Consider the following 22489-nt stretch of genomic DNA (forward strand, 5'->3'; position numbering starts at 1 on the left):
AAAATCTTTAGTATAGTTTTAGAAATATCCTGTATAACGTTTACTCTCTAATTGGTTTATGAAGAAATAATGGAAGACATTCATGTAAGAAGAGATACAAAGTGCATTGCGTTAGAAATGTTTTCGATTGCCAAAATCGAAATTACATTAGTCACGGAAGCACCGAACAGTCTTCTTCGTTTAACGATCGGTTTGCAATCTTGTGCATAATATAAGACGATCAGATTGGCGTTTTAGACGAATCGCATTCGGGAAATTTTCACGCGATGATGCATATTTTAACGATCAGCGATCAAGTGAACACTCGTAGGTATTCGAGACGCAGTGATAGCATCGCGCTTGATGCAGAGTGATAAGTGTGATTGCTATCATAAAACTGCATTGACGTGAGTAAACTTAGGTTGCGCAAAATTATTTCGGGCAAGTCGATTTTATCAACAAACTAGTAGATTCGAATAGGTGAAAGTATCCGTGGATAATTTTGTACTTGCGCTTTAGCAGATACAAGTAATTTTGTTCGCTCTTATATATCCTTTTCTTTCGAGCTCCTCGAGCATAATAATTGAATAATTCAAAGTCTTCTCTTTAATAAAACATTAAACGCCTTTATTTGACTTTTTTCAGAGTTTATCAGTTTTTGTACTCTCTTACGCGCTCACCTCTTCGAGCTTATCCATTAACAATGTGGCTAATTAGACGGATTGGTATTTTCTCACATCATCTTTGCCGATGCTTTTGAATGATAACAAAACTCTCAAAACAGTCATTACTCGAAATATTCCTTAATAACAGCTAATTTCATTAATAACATGATGATGATTTTGCGCCACGAAGTAGAAACTTTGAAGCAATTAAAGCTTTACTTTCTACAGCGTTACGTGTAGCTCTGCTAGGCCTCGGTGAGTTTCATTTTGCTACATCATTATTCCCGCTTTACAATTTCCGCTGAGTATATAAATGTGTAGAATAGTAAAGCTTATATATATACATATCGGAAGGGACAAATATTAAACTCAGAATACGTATCATAAAATTCAAGATTTATGAATCATCAAGATTTATTTTCATGCAAATGTAATTATGCATTCCATTATATTTGAAATAATAAAAAATGAGGCAATATTTGCTTAATTATTTCGATGACAATATTTGTACGTTATAATAAATATGTCGATGAACCTTGCGAAAGAACACATTACCTACATACGATTTTCCATTATTCTTATCTCACTCGTGTATGCGTATTGCCGTGCTGTGTTACACACCAATCTCATTTTAGATCTTATCTCGCGACACGCAATAATCCGCTGAATAAACTTTCTAAAATATTTGCTACCTCGCGATACATATAGTTTACCGATCGTTTCCCGAGAAGAAAGAAGACATCCGTTGAGATGATATTATATATCTCGACGACAAATTTCACCAAAGAAGAACGGGAGCGTGTGGATGCGTGGATAGACGTTATTCTCCGGCTCCCATTAAGTCGAAATTTCGGCGCGGTTCAGCGATGTGTAATTTGGCGAAGCCTTACACGTATTAACATCGAAGGCGAAATCCGGCAAGCGTGACAGTGTGCACGGGGCTTAATCGCGTTTGCTTATTTCCGCCGGTGCAATTATGTGGCAGCGCGCACTCTGCGCCTCCCTGTGCGCGCATAAGGGCTTATTTTATTCCTATTAGGGTAAAACGGGTAGCCGGGACGGGAACGGGACGCACACTACCGTGTACCCACAATTACGTGAAATTAATTTGGGCCCCATTAGCGGTCGGCCGCGTCGCTGCCGGGGCACTAACGATTTTCCCCAGCGGCGGACACGGTCGAACGAGGCAACCTCTCGTGCCACATACACACACACATATATATATATATATATATATATATATATAGATATACGTATATTCAACATACTTTTGCCACGATAGTGTTCCTTCCCGCGAAATACGCGTCGTGCGTGAAAAGAACTTATGGAAATTCTTAATCGCACGTCGACGTCGTTAAGCTATACGATTTTCACCGAGATATACGAAAATTACTACTACTGCCTCTTTTGCGGTTCGTCGCCGCAATTAAGGATGCGAGAGTATGCAATTATTTCCTTTAAGGGGCCATAAATTGCGCTTGCTCTTTGATTCATGTAAATTCGAACATGATACTACAAAAAAAAATATCTGTTTATTTGCAGACTCTTTTCTCTCAATTAGCGAGCTGCTGTATTTTTATATTAAATAGTTTTGTGATGATTATTAGTGATCAATGTAAATTGAATTGTTTTTTTTTCTTTTGATTAGTTTTCGTTATCATTAATATTTATCGTGATCAAGTATAGCGCCGCATCTAAACATTTAATGATTTAAAAGTTTTTTCGCGTTTGTACTATTGCTTTTCGTATAATTTTTCCTGTGTTTTTCCAAGAACAGTTTTACTGATGCAATCTAAAGATTGAATGAAGAAGTTCTCGTATAATGTATATAATCCCGTTATTTTCTAACACTATAATTAATAACAATATTTCTTTTTTTATGGAAAAAAGTTTTAATTGATTTACACAAAGGTTAAAATTACATAATATTGCGGGTATTAACACGCGCAGCATATTACTAACTTAATCTATTGCTAAAATAATCTAAAGTAAGCTAACCTTCGCCACGCAAGGATCTTTCGATATAATCACGATGTTGCATTAAGTAAGTATATGTATATATATATATATGGTAATGTGTAAGAAACTTTTCTACAACGAAAAGATCCCAAACGATCCACGGTTGCGCATTGTGCTAATGATAGTTATTACCTTGTTTTATCTATAGAATTTTTTACTCGAAAATAGCCGCGCTTAGCGGCACGACGCTAAGTGCAAAATTATAACAGTACTCTCCCGATATACGCGTCATAAACGAGGGAGAGGACACGTGCAACTTTGTATATAATTGCAGGTTGCAGTGACGAGCGGATGCGCTTATTAGTCGCAAGAAAAGAGTCGGTAGGAAATCACAGTTTTATTATTCCCTCTTTTTTTCCGTTAAGGTTCCACGTGGGGTGGTTCGCTTTCCGAAACCGAAGAAGAAAGGAAAGAAGGGCCGAGAAGAGGATGTGGTTAACCTGCCGGTCAAATCGAGCTTTTGCCAGGCTTCTCTGCGCATCCTGAAACGCGCGGCGACAAAAGGGAATTGTCGGAGAACAGAAACACACGCGCGGTGCGTCGAGTTCCCGAGAGTGCCGTCATCCTCTTCCTGTTATTCGGTCTTTATCGATTCGCTCTTTGGAACTTTGTTTTTTCGATTGTTCGACGACCGACTCGCGATTCTTCAATAAGCTTCAATAAGCTGCACGAGAGGAAGTCGGCAGAGAGGATGTACGAAAACTTTTGTAGGGAATATATAATACAGGGTGTTCCTGTAAAGTTAGACCATTTTTAGGTGATTATAAAGAGTACTAAAGGATACCAAAGGATACCAAAACAAATCAATTTTGCCAATAAACCCCAATTATACCAGCTGTTCGAAATAGCAGCTATTTACTTCCGTACAAAGATTGTATTGTCGGTTCATGAAACGAGTTTCGACTAATATATAATGAATAATTAATCAAACAATGTTAAACAATGTGAAATAATATCTTATAATTCTTCTTTAATTTTCTATTGGATATTATATTGTTTTACTTCAACATTAGAGATGCTGAGTGAATTTTGAATTCTGACAATGCTATGTAACTAATGAAATAGTCTAAATAGTATCTTAAGATAAAAAGACAAAACGTAAAGATAAATATAAGATTCTTAAATGTCAGATCGGACTATAAAAATCCTTAATTTTCTCAATTTATATTAAATATTAAATTTATATTGATATAGTATTGTTGGTGATACAAAAGATATAATTTGGTACATTTCTGGTATATTTTTTGGCAATATAGAACGATGCTAGGATCAAATCCCGGTGAGACTCTCCTTCCAAATTTATTTCTTGGGAAAAGCTTACAGTGTCAAGTATATTTTGCATAGCTTCAGAGTATAGCGAAAGAATGTTGAGTGATTTGAGAATTGTACACTTTTTGTACGTCATGTACGGCCGACGAATTTTTCATTGAGTCTTCACGAAAAAGAAAAAATTCTGTAAAGCGACTTCGAACACTGAAAAAATTATATTCTTAGCGCTAAGAGGATCCTCTTAATTCAAGAAATTTCCCTAAATTTTAGTATATTTTTTTTGAAAAAAAGAATAAATGAAGAATATCATCTTAAATTAAGAGGATCCTCTTGGCGCTATTTTTTCGGTGAAGAAAATCAATAGAATATATTCCCCCGTGAGAGATAAGGTTCGTCATTGCTCCTTTATAATAAAGAAATTAACAATGTTAACGCGATCGATAAACGGCCGTGTTACGTGCCGATAAATTACACGGACGAGTATATATATAAAATTCGCGACATGAATAAATATAATCGATCGGATCGAGCGTCGATCGAGTGCCGATCGCGTCGACGCGACCACACGCGATTCCAATTACACGGAAATGGGGAGAGATGTCCGCTCAATATTAAAAGCCGGCTGTGTTCGTTCGAAAAATGGCCGCGGTTCTCGGCATGATTATCACGCCGTTTGATAAAATGCAAACGAGCCGGTTAAAGCGCGCTCGCCCCGTAAATAAAGTTATTATATTTGTAGTTAGCGCGCGCTTTCTCTCTCTCGGATCTCGCGCGCGCAGAAAAGCGAACGGGAGAGGAGGGGAGAAAGAGGGGGAGAGAGGAGATGAGCAAGAACGTATAATGTGTCGAAAAGGCACCTGCCTCTTTCGAGGCTTGTTATCTTCCCATCGCGGAGCGGTCGCAAGAAAAGCAGCTAGTGCCCCGACCGATCTTATCTTCGCGCCGAGACCAGCGAACCACTTATATCGTTAATTGCTCCCACTTCCGGCCCGTCTTCCCCTCTCCGTCCCCTCTCCTCATCTTCCCCCCACCACGCATCTCTTTCTTGCACGCGGTAAGTACCGGTGAACAACGCGCGCGCGCGCCCGTGTAAAGAGCACGCATTTACGCTTCGGGGCGAGTTTCGCGAGCGTGGCTCTTCGGTAGCTTTATGCCCTTTTAAGCGAGCTCGCGAGAGCCCAGGAAGAGAGAGAGAGAGCAAACGCATCGTGTGGTTAAACGGTCGACGTCAATCAAGCTGCGCTTTCTCGAAGGGGCGAAGGACGCGACGTCTTTAATTTAATTTGCTAGCGCAGGAAGCGTAAAAATTGCTTCCGATTGCCTCTTCCCTTTGCGAATTTATTACACTGGCCACAAAAAAAAATCTTTTTTTCAGCTGCCATATTTCGATGAATTTAAAGGGAATCCAAAAATGATAACAGTTTTGCCGATTTGGTTCTAATTTTGGAGATAATGAATACTCAAATTTTATTTTATCCCAAATACAATCTATAGCTACCCAAGTAGCAAACTTACGTATACAGTAGGATTTTGATCTATCTTTTTATTCCTTAACATTGTTTTAACCTCCAAATCGTACAAACGTAATTTTTTATGCATTAATTGTGCATAAATTATTTGAATTAGCCTACTTTGTTTTTATGTTATTTTACTAAACAACCTCATTATGTATTTTATATATTTTGTATGATTTGGGGATAGACTACACCTGATCATTACATTTTTTACATTTTTCATGGAGCACTCGTTATTTCAAAATTAAAGTCAATCCAGGAAAATCAATATTACATTTGAAATCAATTACATAAAGTTACCCTAAAATCGATGTAATATAATTGGCAATAAAATCAGTATTATCAATGGCAAGGAACAAAAATTTGGCGACATATCGCGTAGATATAATTAGGCGACGCGCGGAATATTATTTATGTTAACAATATAACTTTGCAATATTATTAATACCATTATGCGGCGGATTACGCGTAATAATGTGATTGCGGCTAATTATACAATATCGCGGAACGCTAACATAAATTTTGCGAATGACATGTGACAGAATATAAAATGAGTTTTATGAATGACAAGCGTGGCGATAACATGCCCGCATCATACATCATAATTATGTACGTATACTATTTTAAACGTTGTTCGTCCAATCAACAGAGAGAACAGATATCATAGCGCGTATAATAATATCGCGTCACGTTGCACGGCTAAGAAAATTGCTAATTTTAACCAACACATCTTATTGTTGAGTGTGAGAACGAGAAGTAAAAACTCAATTATATCGACCGTCTAATCATATTTAAAATATTTGTTTTTTAATTTTTTTAATTTTTTTTTTACTTACGCCTTCTAATTTCTGTAAGTAAAGCGGAAGAGAATTATACAATGTGTTATAATTATCACTTTCTCGTTAAGAATTATTTGTAACATCAATTTAACTTATTATAAATTATACACTTTTTGATTAAGCAAATCTTTTTTAAATAACATTCTGTTTTTTTACTCAACATTCGAAGTTTCTTTTTTTTTTTTATTTATGCTTTCTAATTTCTGTAAGTAAAGCGGAAGAGAATGATACAATGTGTTATAATTATCATTTCTCATTAAGAATTATTTGTAACATCGATTTAACTTTCATATAAATTATACACTTTTCAATTCAGCAAATCTTTTTCAAATAAAGTTCTGTTTTTTTTTTTTTTTTTATTAAAACATTCAAAGTTTCTAGATGTTAGGAATTTTATTAATTTGCATAATCTCATATATATAATTAGAGTACATGACTTAATTAGATTATGCGCACATGAATGCATATGGAAATGTGATTGAGAGCTGTTATTTATAAATATATTTATAGTATATAATATAAAAAATATAAGTAAAGGTAAGACAGTAAGGTAAATAGGACAAGAGAAAGCTAAGGACGAAGGTTTGAAGTTAGAAAGGACGATGCAAGGAAAGGGTAGGGAGAATAAAGATAGATAAAAGAAATTAAAATTAGTAAGAAAAGGGTGTAATGTACAGAAAGATAATGAGGAGACAAACGAGGAAAAGAAGAAGTCAGTAAACAGGAAAGAAATAAAGAGAAGAAGGTTACTCAAATAGCAAACTGTCATTAAATGTCATCTAATGACGTCACTCGACGTCAAACTGACATACGTTTGCTATCTGGCTTATTATAATGTAAAAGAGCATAATATAGTACATAAGATTATATATGAGATTAAAAATATTTTATTCCGCACATGTTCGACGTATTATAATAATTACATTATGCACATATCGTAAAAGAATTGCACGGTAGAAGCATTCCTCGAGATATGTCGGACATTCCTTCTATTTTTCTCAATTATTTCTTTCACGCTGCTGTAAGAAGAGATGAGAAGGAAAGCGAGAGAAAGATTTATCGAAGAAGATAAATTAAGACGAAACCAGTCTGTCGACTCGTGGAACAGGAAAGTGAATGTGGAAGGGAGAAGAAGGGGGAGGAAAAGGGTGATCTCTCTTTCTCACTCTTTCTTTCGAGGAGCATAATCAGCGCGCGAACATGCAAATGCTTGCGAAAGTGCGTGGCCTTCAACATCGACAAAAGTTCACTGCGTGCGTTTTCCTTCGCGCAATATATCACAAAGTTCAGTTGATAAAGCAATTATTCAGTGACAAACGTGCTAGAAACTGGCCACAACTTTATTATTTTAACCGCGCGGGTCAATTTTTCTTATTTCTTTTTCTTTTCTTCTTTATATTATCATATATCTCATTTTTTACATATTAATTTTTGATAAATTTCCGCGTCTTTGTAATGTATTTTTAATTAATATCTTTTATTTATTGTGTATATATCAATAGAATTTTCCCGTTTTATTATTTTCTTTATACCTGTGTGCATTTTTAAAATAATTTTCCTTCTACAAAAAAAAACTCTGTTGTTTGATATACATGACAAATACGTAGATGACAGATTGAATTCGTCCGATATACCCAGTCTGCGTATTTTTCAATATAAGAGAAATGGTATGTTTGAAAGCTGCGGATAGTGTCAAGGGAATAATTAAGGGGGAAAATTTTATCGTGAGAAAGAGGACGAGGATTAAAGTGACATTACGTGCGCAATTTGTTGTTAATAATCGACTGTCTTATTTGCGCGTCAATTTCCGAAGAGACATTACGCAGGTGCGTTAACGGGGTCGAGACGCGCGACGGTGCTCCGTCATTATATCCAGTATCATATATTAACGATGCTCGTCAATGTGCCACCCGAGCGAGATTTGTCGCTCGCATGGTTGCCCCTCGCAGCGACAAATCATCATCGACGTGGACCGGATCGTTTCAATGCGGGCCGCCGCTTAGCTAATGGCGTCATTTTAACAGGCGCGCTTCTGGCCCGTAAAACTTACATCGATCACTCGCTCGATATTGTGCGAGTTCGCTCTCCTCTCAAGGTCGACGTTGTCCTTAAAAAAAAAAAAGGTTTCACGCGGGCCCACGTGTTTGACGCGATCACTGTTTATGGCTTATAATTTTAACCTATAACGATCTTTGAATTAATTCATCGGATTGCAATTAACTCGAATCCAACCGATTAATTTATCGCCGGCATCTGGAGAACGACTAGTACCCTTTATCGGTTAAATCTCTGAGACGATAAACTGGCTCATATAGTAATTAATAAAAATTAATAAAAAAGTAATTGATAAAAAATAATTAAAATAGAAAATAATTAAAATAAAAAAAATATATAGTAATTTAAAAAAATTAAGTAATGAAAAAACATCTATAAAAGTGAATAGAAAAACCCATTCCGTCATCCTAGAGATATAAACTTTTTTCAATTGGAAAAGAATAACTTGTGCTAACTTTTAAATTTTACAATTAGCGCAATTTGCTTTTTTCTCTTTTTTTATTTTGTATGTTTGAACAATCTTTAGGGTATTAACTTTTCTGTCAACGCATAATTTTTCACCTTTTATTCAATCTATATGTACCAAACTATGTTTTCTATACATTAGACTATAACAACTTCTTTATAGCACCTGTTGGGCATCAAACATTTTTTCCCGTTATATTTTAGGAAATTTCTGAATACAAAAGCCCTTTGTTTTCTATGCATTAATTGTGATTATCAGAATCAATTTATTTTGTTTTTATGTTATTTTACTGAATGCAACGCCAATAGGTATATACATACTTTCGTAGGATTTGAGACAGTTTCCATATGATTTCGGGATAGGCTACGCCTAATCATTAGACTTGTTGCATTTTTTCTGTTTTTATTTATCTCAAAAATTAGAGTTAGTCTATTAAGAAAATCAATGCCATATTCGAAATTGATGACACAAAATTACTCCAAAATCAATTGAAAATATAATTGACAACCAAACCAGTATTGACCAGTGTAGTGGCAGAAAGATTAAAGATCGCAGAGATAAACTGACGTAAAACGGTGCGCAATGATTTAGTGGATTGTACGTTCTCGTCCCTCGAGCCTCATAAAATTTGTCGGCGTTAAAAACGCACCATCTCAAGTACAAATGAATCCGCGATAGCGATCACGAGTGATATCTAGATCACCGACGCACATTATAATTCGCGCAACTGGCGAACGCACATACATATATATCTGATTCGGCCGGAGTAATGAATTATCGGCACGGCCGATCGAATGTTTAGCCAACAGCCTTCTCTTCCGCGTCGTAATTTTCGTGCGTAAACCGCGTCGCCGCGTTCACTCGCACGCACGCACACGCGCGCAAGCGAGCGTGTCGACGGGCGATAACGCGGCCATTCAGCGCGGCTCGGCCCAATTGGCCCCGCGCGAGCACATGTCGGGCGAAATTTAAATATTGTAATTAGAACGAGAGCGTAATCGCGGAGCGTGATCGGGATGAGAGACGGAGAGACTCTCCATTCTCCCGGCGTGGCGTTTCGGTGGGCGAGCTCGAAGCGCGAGCATATGGCTGGTCAATTACCGGCGCGAAACTCCGAAAACACGAAGGATCACATGGGCAAGCACGACAAGCTTATCTGCGCTCACGATCCCGCGGTCATTTTCGGTCGCGCCGTGTCCGTTGAAAAACTCCTCGGGGCCCGAAACATTGTGTTGCGCGCTTGCCCTTTACATGTATAACGTATCTTCCTGAAAGCTAACTTCACTTTAATTTTAATGCATTACGTCGAATTATGAAAGCCTGTAATGTGAGGAGAAAGATGGTGGTTCAGGCTCTTTTTATTTTAAACTAAATATTTTATGTTATTATATATTGTATCACTAAACGTCAGCAAGTATAATTAGAAATTAAGAAATAAAGTTATTGAAAGAGTATCAAAATTTTAACCCTATACAAAATGTAAATCTTGAAAAATAAGATATAATAATATAAAATGAGCATAAAATAAAAGAAGGCTCTTTTTATTTTAAACTAAATATTTTATGTTATTATATATTGTATCACTAAACGTCAGCAAGTATAATTAGAAATTAAGAAATAAAGTTATTGAAAGAGTATCAACATTTTTGTTAACCCTACACAAAATGTAAATCTTGAAAAACAAGATATTATAATAATATAAAATGTGCGTAAAATAAAAGAAGACCTTTTTATGTTACTATAAATCTTTCATTATTAAAACAATTTTTTCATTGCGAATTCTTTTAAAAAAAATTATGTTTAAAAATATATTTAGAAATTAAAAAACTTGGCTTAATTGAAATTGCATTGAAATTTTTTATAAACAGAAATCGCAGATAAAAAACATCAGGTTAGCATCTATTGCAAAACACATGAGCTCATTTCTTACATATTGTATATATTACACATTAAATGCAAGATTCTCCAGATTTTGGCTTTTTGAGAATGTCTTGTTACAAATGTTTCATATCACTATAACTAACTCTGCTATTTTAAAGTTTAATCTTCTATTACTATCTAATAGGTTACAGATAATATTACATTTACCAATATATAGATAGGAAAAAATTTTTATTCTTATTTTTACGAGAAGTCTTGATAATTAAAGGAGGTATTCTTTAATACTGGTGATACTGGAAATTCTTTTTACGATAACAATATCGATATATCGTGAGTATATAATGTTGTGTGACTAGGAAATAATTCCAGACACGCAGGCATCCTCTTATTCAAGACAAATAAGTGTGAATGCGATAAAATAATGGACGATTGCGCGCATTCGATTTGCCTGAATCGGTTTTACGGTCGACGTAAAAACAGATTTAATTCGATATGCCGCGTATCAGTATACACGTGCGTGCGCACGTGAAACTATGGTCTCCAACGGCGGTAAATTGATAAAGTGGGTGACAAGTCGTTAAATCACCTGTGCGAGAACGGTCATCGAGAGATGCGGTTGCATGTGCAGTCGCACTCTCGCGTGTGCGCGACAATCTCAGAAGAGCTATCTCGAGTAAGAGCGAGTAAGAGTGATCGAGAGCGAAGGAGAGAGATGAAAACGTCAGATTTTGCGGGCAATATTGCCGGAAGCTGCATGCGGAATCAGGACAATAAAAAAAAAATATCGTACTTTGTTGCGCTTGGGACAAGCTAAGGTAATTAACGCCTTAATTATTAAAATTTTACCATTGTAGCGGTACGATTCTCGATTTAGTCTCGAATGAAATTGTACAAACAAAGCCCGCGTATTGTTCTTTTGTACGGAAAAAGAAAAAAAAAACAGAGTAAACATACCATATACATATACCATGCGATCGAATTAATTCTTCAATTTTTGTAAATTGCTTTCTTTCGTTATGGAACACGGTTACTTTATTTTCGCGGCACATTTTCCGGCCATTCAAGACGTGGAAAAAGAAAAGCGGCGAAGAGAGGACGCGAGAAAGAAGAATGAAATTTTACATTTACAAGCCACCGTGTATGTTCCCATGGAAACAGAAATTGGGCGTTGTGTGAGAATATGCGTGGTCGAAATTGGGTGAGAACCACTGAGAACCACCGTGAATTGTTTCACTTGGCATCCTTCCTTAGGACGTCGCAATTGGGTACAGTCTCTAAATTGTGTGTCTACCTAACCATATTCCTGAGCCGCTCCTCTGCAGCCAACTTACGCTAATCCTGACGCCAACAGTGCGCGCACTTTCTCTTTCACCGTATGTACTTTACGTTCGTTCTCAACGAATTCAGATCGTAATCTCGATCACCAGAGTCACGCGTAAAAGAAGCGGAAATTCCGGCGAGATATGGGGAAACGATTGCACGGATTAGACGGAGTCTCACAACAGTAGCGAAATTTTAAGTGTCTAGAAATTGAACATTGTAATCTCTCTTCTTATAATTTCAATTAACTTCCTCCTTTCTTCCCCTCTAGTTTATTACCAGAAATCTCAACAATAATAAACTGAGTCATTACTTTGGACCTGGCTCTTTATGGAACCCAAAGATCTGTGCACAATTTTATTTCTCACGAAAGGATTATAAAGTAATAACAGATATTTGGACTATGGATAAAGCATCTACAAATTGATCAAAGAATCTATTGTTGAAAGAACAACTAATGATTTTTTGAAATACTCTATGCAAATAGATAACATCAATATATATTTCCTTTTTTTACTCTTTGTACATTAGCTATTAATTACTTTACAGGCAATACACGTATTAATTTATTAATGTGAAGATAACAAAGTTCTTTCACATCCGTGAAAAAAGGAAATCTTGAAACTTAACAGATGCGTGCTACAAAATCTATTACGAGCACGTCATTCCATTTCCGCACTTTTATGCGCGAGATAAAGAGAAACGCTGCTCTGCTACCATTCGAATTAACGAACAATTACCATCGTTTCGTGAGATGACTGCGCATCGTGGATGCATTATATTATCCATCGAAACGACTTTCGAATTCAGAGATCAATGCGATCAGTGGTTTCGGCGCTTCAAAAGGACGGCCGATGAAAAGCGTTTCGGGACGAAATTGGCGCCCGCAAGGACAATTGCATGAAATTTCGGACCGGTCGGAGAAAATGATCTCTTCCGTTCGGAACAATTGCTACTATTCCCAGGTGGGGACGATGAGACGATTCCATCGTCTTACTCAACGTGATACTGTACCGAGGTGATGGGAAGCGAATTCTGGGAAATCGAAGCGCCGCAGAGATACCCGAAGATTACGGACCCACGATGATGGATGAAGAATCATTTAGGGAGGAAGAGTGGTAAGGACTCTCGCGCGGGAAGGAACTATTAATTATGACGAAAGGGACTGCGGTTCCTTGCATCGGCCGCATAAGCGGCGGGCCTGAAAAGAAGCGAGCGATTAGTTACTTTAACCAAATTATCTCGCGGACAATGGGCCCAACAGGTGAGAAGTCTTCTTTTACTTCGTGTTTCTGCTCCGGAAGAGGATCGTTGATCTCGCGACGCGCCGTCTGGCGGAAGGAGGATGCGGATGGGATTCTCAGATTTGATCCTGCGATTCCTCAAAATGATCGCTATATCAAGAACTCCGATATTTATAATTTCTCGTTTATATACAGGATATTTCTTAATAAGTGAAAAGTATTGCAGTGGTTGATTCAAAGACAAAAATAAGAAGAGAGTTCGCATAAACATGTATCTAATATGACTTTGTCTCCGGGTTGCAGCCTGTTTGTTTTCCAACAAAGTTAAGATAGCTCCAAAATTGGATCATAAGACATATTTTAAGATATATTTAATGTATCATAAGATATCTTAAAGCTGTCTTACATTTCTTAAAGACGTTTTATGTCCCAATTTTGGCCACGATGCTGTTTGGGATACCTGAATATCGGTTCGCTACTCATCATTTACATTACTCTGTACAATTACACAAATAACTGTTTATTTAATCATACATGTCCAAATCTGTCTTTCACTGACTGTTATTTGTCCCAAAGAACACTTTGTCTCTCACTTGCCTGGGCAAAAAAAAAATGAGTCTGCCAACAGTCTCTTCATACTACATTTTTCAGCTTCCGAAAATCGATTACCGAGACCTACGCGTTCCTCCGGAGGAGCATCTTGCCATTTTCAGGAGGCGCACAATAATTCCCCGAGCGCAATTACGTCAATTACGACCGAACTCGGTAGCTAAATTGGATGTGCACACACATACACAGAGACACGCGGGCGGAATATAACGGCCGGTTATCCAATATCCAGGACGCCGTGACGGCGATGGTTTCAGGTCGTCGTTTCCATTGTGCCCCGAGTGGACAAGATGATCGTCGCTCATTTGTTTCCTGGCGGGGCGCGTCTGCAACGCGCGGCAGCCAGCAGCAACAACAACAACGCGACCGACAAGACTGCCTGTAATTTCATACGTCAGCGCCGAATATTAATTCGAATTCCTACCTCTGGTCTGCCGTGACCGGACCAGGTGAGTAGGAGAGAAGACGAAGGAGGAGTGGATCGGGGAGAAGGACAGTTTTTGTCCGGTAAATGAAATATCTTCGGTAGCCGGGCATCCCGCGGCGATCGCGCAGTTCGCTTCCACCAGCTTTTGTATCCGGCGCGTCGGATTCTTCGGCGACTCCCCGTAGCGGATAAGTGGAATCATTTCAACGATCGTCTACGGAAGATCGCTGATGGCCGGGGTCCTTCAGGCAGCGTCGCTAATACGGCGCTCTCGACTCGCTCCCAATCTAAGTAAGTGCAACGATCGGCCTGCTTCTCTTCTTACGATCAACGCATGAAACGATTTCTTCATAGACGTATATAGCGTAGAAAGGTGGAAGATTCCCACCGGGATGTTCATTCATTGGATTCGCGTTATTCACATCAAACGCGACATGCGAGTCAACTGTGTTAATACTTTGTGGAGATGTAGGGAAATTCAAAAGCGTTCACGCGTGTGTATGTGTATACTGCAAGATATTATAATTGAGAATTACATCTACAAAAGAAATTTTATATACTTGAATGAAGAAAGGAATGTGAAACTCTGATCGTCAAATTATTCAGCACAAAGAAAATTAATCAACGAGCACGATAAATCTTCTGAATATAAATAGGTGTATCTATGTAGAATTCATGTAAAGAGAGGTTTTCGTATATTTATTGTACATAGGTGTAGATATATTTTTTATATTCGTTTATGATGAGAGTGGAATTACATTTACTGATGCAATCTTTCTCATATTAATGTAACATCTTCTCTTCGCATCGAACATGAAATTTAACGCAGCTGATGATGATGGTAAATTAATTCAAGACTACCAATCGCTCGAAATACAACTAGCTAGTATGGTTAATTCATCGCTAATTGACGGATACACCGTAATCTTTCTTTCTCTCTCTCTCTCTATCTCTCTTACTCTGGCTGAGGAATCGCAAAACCGTGAATTCATCGGCAGGATGATGTATTTGCTCGCCGATAAGACGCGCCAGCTACTTAACGTGCAAAACCTGAGAACGGACGCTTTAGTTTTACACGGCAGTACCGGTTATGTGATTGCGACAAGCAGTCATTCAAGAAGAGCCGAGAGCTTTTAGAATTTTTACCCTAGTTCTTTTACCATTTTACAAACATCTTTTTTGTAGTGGATTTTTTTCGATAAATTTTTTGTACCGAGCAAATTGAATTTTTTAGAAGGTTTTTAAAATTTAATTTAGTAAAATTAAATATATATTCTATAAATATTTTCTTCCGGCGAGGAATATTAGGATAGATGAAGGTATAGAGAAAAAGAACGTGTCGAAAAAAGCGTCTCGCTTGGAAAGTCGATACTCCCGAAGGCAAAGGCAGGTCGTTAGAAGGAACAAGTCGATCGCGGCAGATATCAGAAGAGTTCGAGCGCGTCCTACATCGAAGTAGCCGCGCCAAAAGGGAAGATGGTAGGATAATTAAGGTCGCTACACATAGCAAACGCCGACTTTGCGTGCGTATGCGTGGCATATTGTGTGCGTATCGAGTCGAGTACATAACTTTGTGACACATATTGATGATAGTAGCACTGTGCCATCTTTTAACTGATACTCTCTCGCCTCTCTTTGTTTCCTACCGACGGGTACAGTGGCGGACAAGAATTGGCATGCGCAAAATTTGCAATTAATACCCACGTAAAGCCCATTGAATTTTGAAAAAAATTATTTATTATGAAGAATTAAACAAGATGTGTATTGAAATCTTGTAAAAAAAAATTTCTGAGCATTCTCTAATCTTCCAAGTATTTTCGTTTAAAACTTCAGGTAAAAATGTGTAGATCCAGCATTTTTAAATAAGTTTCTTTATTGCATGTGCTTTCTAATATTATTTTTTTATACGGTTGTAAAGAAAGTTACCAAGAATATTGCTTTTTTAGTATTTAATATCAATTTATTAATTGTAAAATTGATTTAAATAATAATAAAAAAATGTTAAATATATATTTCTTATAAGTCTTACTAAAAATATTTAATATCGGTTAGTAAAAAAAAAAAATTAATCTTAAATATTTAAAAATTAAACACAACTTGTTTATAGTTTAATAATAAATGCATCTTTTTTAAATATTCTACAAAAACAAAATAAAAATACAATTGTTTAAAAAATTCCATGAGAATTCTCGAATTTTTCAACATAAAAAGTTCCTGACAATCCTCAGTTTTTCCAGGGAGTAGACATCCCAATAATTGAATTGAAAATGTCTTTCATTTATAAATATTATAATATTGAAACTAACATTATAAGCTTTCCGCTAGTTGCTGGTGTTATAAACATTCTGTACGGAAGAAGATAAATGTTCGCTGCTTAAGAACTGCTAAAACGACGAAAATCATTAAAATTAGTGTTACAAGGAATTCTCATTAAGGTGATGTTTCGATATAACTATAATATCACGTGTCTGTTACATAATGCAGAAATGAAGAGAAAGAAGCTCGTGCACATAAGTCGGCGACACATATTGATGATGGGTAGCACTGCCGTGTCTTTTAACTACCGCTCGTCTTCTACCTCCTCTCTCAGCTCTACATTGCTAAGAGAGATCGACGAAAACCGGATGACGCGCGGATGAAACGGGAGGTGAGTACATTAGGGGGCTAATTTGGCAGCGTGCCGGTTGTTAATTTTAATTGCAAAAATAATACGGCAAAAAAACTTTTGTGCGCCCGAACTGACGCACACTCTCTTACAAACGAGCTTATGGATGGAACGCTGAATCGCGAATTTCTTTTTGAAATAATACTATGTACGATATCGTATGCGTGTATGACCAAGTTTGTTATGTCAGATATAAAGACAAAATTTCACGGTCGCATGTATAAAAAAAATCAAACATTCATCTTTAATCTGGATAAATAAAAGACAATTTCTAATGAGGGATCTTTTGATTCTTTGTTCAGAAAAGTAATAAAATAGATAATCTTTTATATAATTTATTCTCACCTTAGATGATCTATAATTCGGAACAAAATTCAAAATAGAAATCTATAATTTCTTGTAGAAAATATCAATAACGTAAAAATTTTATTTTACATTTACGACTTTTGCATAAAAGAAATTAATTATACTATAGTGTATGTCTCGATTCATCTTGTACGTATATTTTATTTTTTAAATGTTATTTCCATTATACGACAAAATTATAAATAAAATCATATTTCAAATTGTCGCTCGTCCAAAATGAGTTTAGAATGATAAAAAATTTGAGATCACTTTCATCACGCGCACAAACACGCTTCGACCACTTTTTACATTTATTATAAATAACACATCTTTCAAAATTATCGAAAGCAAATTTTAATTACTTCAGTATGATGAAAGATAAAGACAAATTGAATACTGCACGCTTCATTCTTAAATTACCGTGTTCCTTTTTCCCTATATACAATACATCATTCTGTAAAAAGATATATGACTTATACATGTGTCCATTTTTTTTATTTTTATTATACGATAATTATGACATGCAATTCGCAAGACATTCTGCGCGGCAAAATCATCTTTCCGGCGCGCTGCGCCCATCTTGGCATAATGCAAAAGTCTGATAGTCTGATCCTGTCCATGTGGATCTTTCCCGGCGCGAGGACGTCACACAGGCTATACGCAGCCTGCGACGGAATAATTTGTCAAACTTGTCAAGGAGACAGCGGCGCGACCGTGGCTCGGCCTAATGAAGCGTCACGAAATTCCTCTGCGAAACACGTTGACGATTTATCCGGCCCATTGCACCCCGACTAGGCTCTCACCATGAGAACGGTCTTATTTCACGGGACGTTACGGCGCCCTCGGCGCGTTTTACGAGCGCGGAACGTCTCCGCGGCAAAAACGTCCCCGCGAACTCGGGAAAATCGCGGGAACGCAATCCGCGTTCTCGCCAAGGCGAATCGTAAAACGTGCTCGCAATCCGACTGCAGTTCCTACGTGTGCCGATCGCGCGGATCGTGACGACTCTATCTCCGGTGGCGTAAACGCCGTGGGACATCGTCCCGCTTCTAGACAACCGCACGATGATTACATGTGCGATAAGGTAAAAGGGTGTAACCCACTTTGCTAGTGTTCCATATATGGGGTATATTTTTCTAGTTTTTTCATTAATTGTTTGGTATAACATATTCGGTCTCTTTACGTTCTTGAGGGATATGTGTATGCATAAATAACATAATTATTTTTATTTTGCATTAAAAGTAAATTATAAACCAAATATCAGTGAAAATTAGCAAGAAAGAAATTGTGCAACAAAAAGTTCCCAGGATATAAGATTTTGTAATATTTTATATAAGTAGGTATGATATTTTTTAGACAGTATATTAAAAATACTCTAATAATTTTTTGCCAAGTAATAAACATATATTTCTCACAAAATAAAAGTTGAGGAATTTTCAGCGAGAGAGAGCATCTCTTTTTTTCCAAGTAATCTTTGAATCTTTTCTGTGAAAATACAATGACATATTGTCATGCGCACGTTCAGGATTTGTGAGTGAACAAAGAAAACACTACTTGCATATACTGTACTGAAGCATTATAGATGAATTCGAAATTTAATGAAGCGAACAACCGCTCGGAACTCTTCAACCTTTCCCAGTGTAAGCATAGTTTTCACGCCACAAAACGGCTTATATGAAGCAACCCAGCATTACGTTGAAGACCGGTCACCTGGCCGATTAAGTGAAATTAATTGGCGTCGATAAGTTTGTACATAGATAGACGGATCCAATCGGTACCTATCCCATCCCACACCCGAGAGCTCTTGTCCTCGTCACGCGCATCGGTGTCGCACCAATTGACGTAGGCGCGTGTGCGTCGTTGTATGCATATCTCCTCGTGCACGGCCGCCTGCATGAAAGGCTGGGACTGCACATTGCCTTTATGATGCAAAGAAGGTCTGCATTAGCCGGCAACAATGCATCGACCGCGGCTTCCACCCTTCCCTTCTCCCAGACCCCATCCCATCCCTTCTCTTCTTCGCCTTCTCAGTCTGTGCGCGGTTCCTCTTCTCCTCCGGTAACAGGCTTGTTAAGGTAATAATTCTAATTATACACCATCCCGATACACCTCTCACCTTTTTCAATGAGCCGGGCGAGAGAGCGCGTTACGTCTCGTTCCCTTCCGCCGTGTGTGTGTTTTCATCTTCGTCCTACGCGTCTCTTTCTCTTTCTCTTTCTCGCGCGTATTCTTCTTCGTCGCGCGCGAGGTTCCGGTTAGATTACATCCGGTGTAAAATGGGGTTGAATCCGATGCGTGGCTATATACATAATTTATACCGTCACAAAGGGAAAAGGAATAGCCTCGACAAATTTGCGAAGACTTGGGCCGACTTTCGCTCAGGTGGTCGGCGAATAATAGAAGAATAAACGGCATATTTTCTTTTAAATTAGGAAATGCAATTCTTATATATACAGGACGAACACTGCAATTTGCAAATCTGGGATTCACTCATTTAGCCATTTGATTTTGTTTAGATTTCTTCATACTATGTCGGCGTCAAGTTTCATGAGGATTAGTTTTGTATCACCAAATTGTTCCAATTTGGAATATATCTTGAAAAATCACAAGATTGGACAATACTCGTGCTTAAGCAAAAGATGCTATTATATAGAATAGTATATTGTGTATCAAGTGCGGAAAGTTGACAATTGGTCACGAGTGCGGGGGATGGACCACCCCACACGAGTGAACAATTGTCAATCCGCACGTGATACACATACTATTTTGTATTACAAGTGCAGGCAAAGTGGCTTTGTGCGCGTTTTCTGTGCGCGAGGTGGCCGATCGCACGCCGCCATCTTGCGGCGGCTTATTCACTCACCGCGTCGCTAGCATAACGGCGTGGGAAATCGGCCGCTTTCCGCACAGAAAACACGTACACAAAGTGCCACTTTGCCTGCACGTGTAATACAAAATAATTTACCACAAAGAATAGCGAAAACATTTCTTCCCGCGTTTGTCTACTGTGATAAGATTAATACCAATCAATCGAGGAATCCTTTTTCCTGAGACTGATTCGATAACCCGATGCAATCGCAATATAGGAAATTCGTCGAGCGGTGTGGAAGCTTATCAGTGAAGATTGCTTGGTAAACTCGAGGCGCAAGCCCCTTTTTCGCAGCCCGGGCACGCAGCAGATAGTAAAGGGAGGCAAGCGTCGTCGATCCTCTCACCGGCGCGGCGCGAAGAACGTGTCTCTGTAGGTGCCCGAACAATTCGCCTTTAAATTCAATTAACTCGAGTCTCGGGTCGGCTGGCGGTCGTAACAATAACACTTTGCCCTTTACAATGCGGTGGCGCGGTTGCTTAATACCCGCGTTCGCCACGCCCCCTCCCTCCTCCGCTGCTTGTCCCCACCGCCGGACAGCCACCCCTTCAGGCTGTCCGCATGTGCCCTTTTGTTTCGCGGTTCATTTGTCTTTCTTCCCGTCTTTCCCTATACCGCCCTCGCGCTGTCCCATTCTCGCTCGTCTCCTCTCTTTTCTTCCTTTGCCGAGCTGGGTGAAGGTTCCTCTTTCTTTCGGTCTACCACGACGGCCGACTTTCTTCTCCTTCTCTTTCTTCTTCTTCTTCTTCTTCTTCTTCTTCTTCTTTTCGCTTCGTCTGCACATTCTGCCACAGTTCGGTGCCCACCATCGAACTCGATGGGATCTAACTGCAACAGCGTCATGGAGAGTTGAGAGTCGTCTGTCTCCAAACTGACTAGAAAGCGAAAGAAATACAATGATACACATAAAAGAACTACAATGAGAATTTCAGTGACAATTTATAATGCATAATTGTTGATGAGGACATCACGCCGAGATAAGCCATAGGCCACACAAATGACTTATTCTTCCGATGATGGAATTTCTACCGCAAAATGAGAAAACTCATCAATCAAACTAAAAAGTAAGAATGAACAAATATTGGTTCCAAACGATTTCTTAAATGTTTGCTGATACGTTGAAAGTGATTCAATTATGTATATAATATAAAAGAATTTTTCACAGAAAAAATCACAACTTTAATTTCTCTTCTATTTATAATTTTATATATTGGCTACTGCTTCATGTGTCCACTAAACAAAATCTTATACAGAGTCGTAAATTCCTATATCTATGTTTTCAAGAAAGGAAAATATGCAAATTGTTATGTAATTTTTTTCTTGTTTTTTGTTGTCATTGCGTTTAAAATTTTATTTTAAAGCGCTAAATAATGATCTTTCTTTCTTTGTCTTGTATTATATTTATTTATTATATTTATTTATATGTATACATACTACATACATATATTTCTATGTTTGTATAAGTTTTGATTTAAAACATTTTTTTTATGCTTTTCTTTTTAAGTTACTCAATATTCATTGAGAGTAAGATGTTTTTACACGACTTTTCCTTGGCTTATTCAACTTAATTACTTGATTACTAGTCTATGCAAACCAGGAAATTACAGAGAATTATTAATTAACGCGTTTTTAATGCAAGTTATTAGAGAGAAGCGTTAATTAATTACCATGCTATTTAATGTAGTAGAGAATTGCATAGAGACAATTATGAGAAAAATTATTTTTAAGATCAACAAAAAAAGACAAATAGTAAAATAATATTTAAATATATAATAACAATAATAACAACAATTTTAATAATAATTTAGTAATAATAATAATAATAAGTCGATTCATTTTAATGATAAATTATATGAATATTTCTCTCTGTGTGTATGTGTGTGTACGCTGCAATCGATCGTTATAGGAATTGCTTATTGTGTGGACGGTCATTTCGCAAATAGCCGGCAAGAGCAACGTCCATCCTGTAACAATGCGATTTCTTTCGGTTCCATTATAGGATAATTGATAAAAGTCTAATATTTCACCATAATAATAACGGCACGAACTCGCGCAACGGGCATTTAATTCCCTCAGCGATTCACCTCCGCCGCATTCCACACCGCAACGATTTGTAAGCGATCTTTCGTCTGGAGCTGATAATAAGAACTCGTTATAATAACGGCCACACACATATACACAAAGGAGGATCCGGATCCGTGATTGGTCACGATCGACTATGGTCGATTCGCCGGCGACATCATCGCCTCAACAATCAGAAGGAGCTTTTTTCGCGAATCTGAGTCCGATCGCTGGAGATTGTCCCGCCTCAACCCTCGTGGCT

Source organism: Nylanderia fulva, unplaced genomic scaffold (genome assembly GCF_048542155.1).
Source record: "Nylanderia fulva isolate GAGA-0341 unplaced genomic scaffold, ASM4854215v1 Scaffold2, whole genome shotgun sequence".
NCBI classification, from domain to species: Eukaryota; Metazoa; Arthropoda; class Insecta; order Hymenoptera; family Formicidae; genus Nylanderia; species Nylanderia fulva.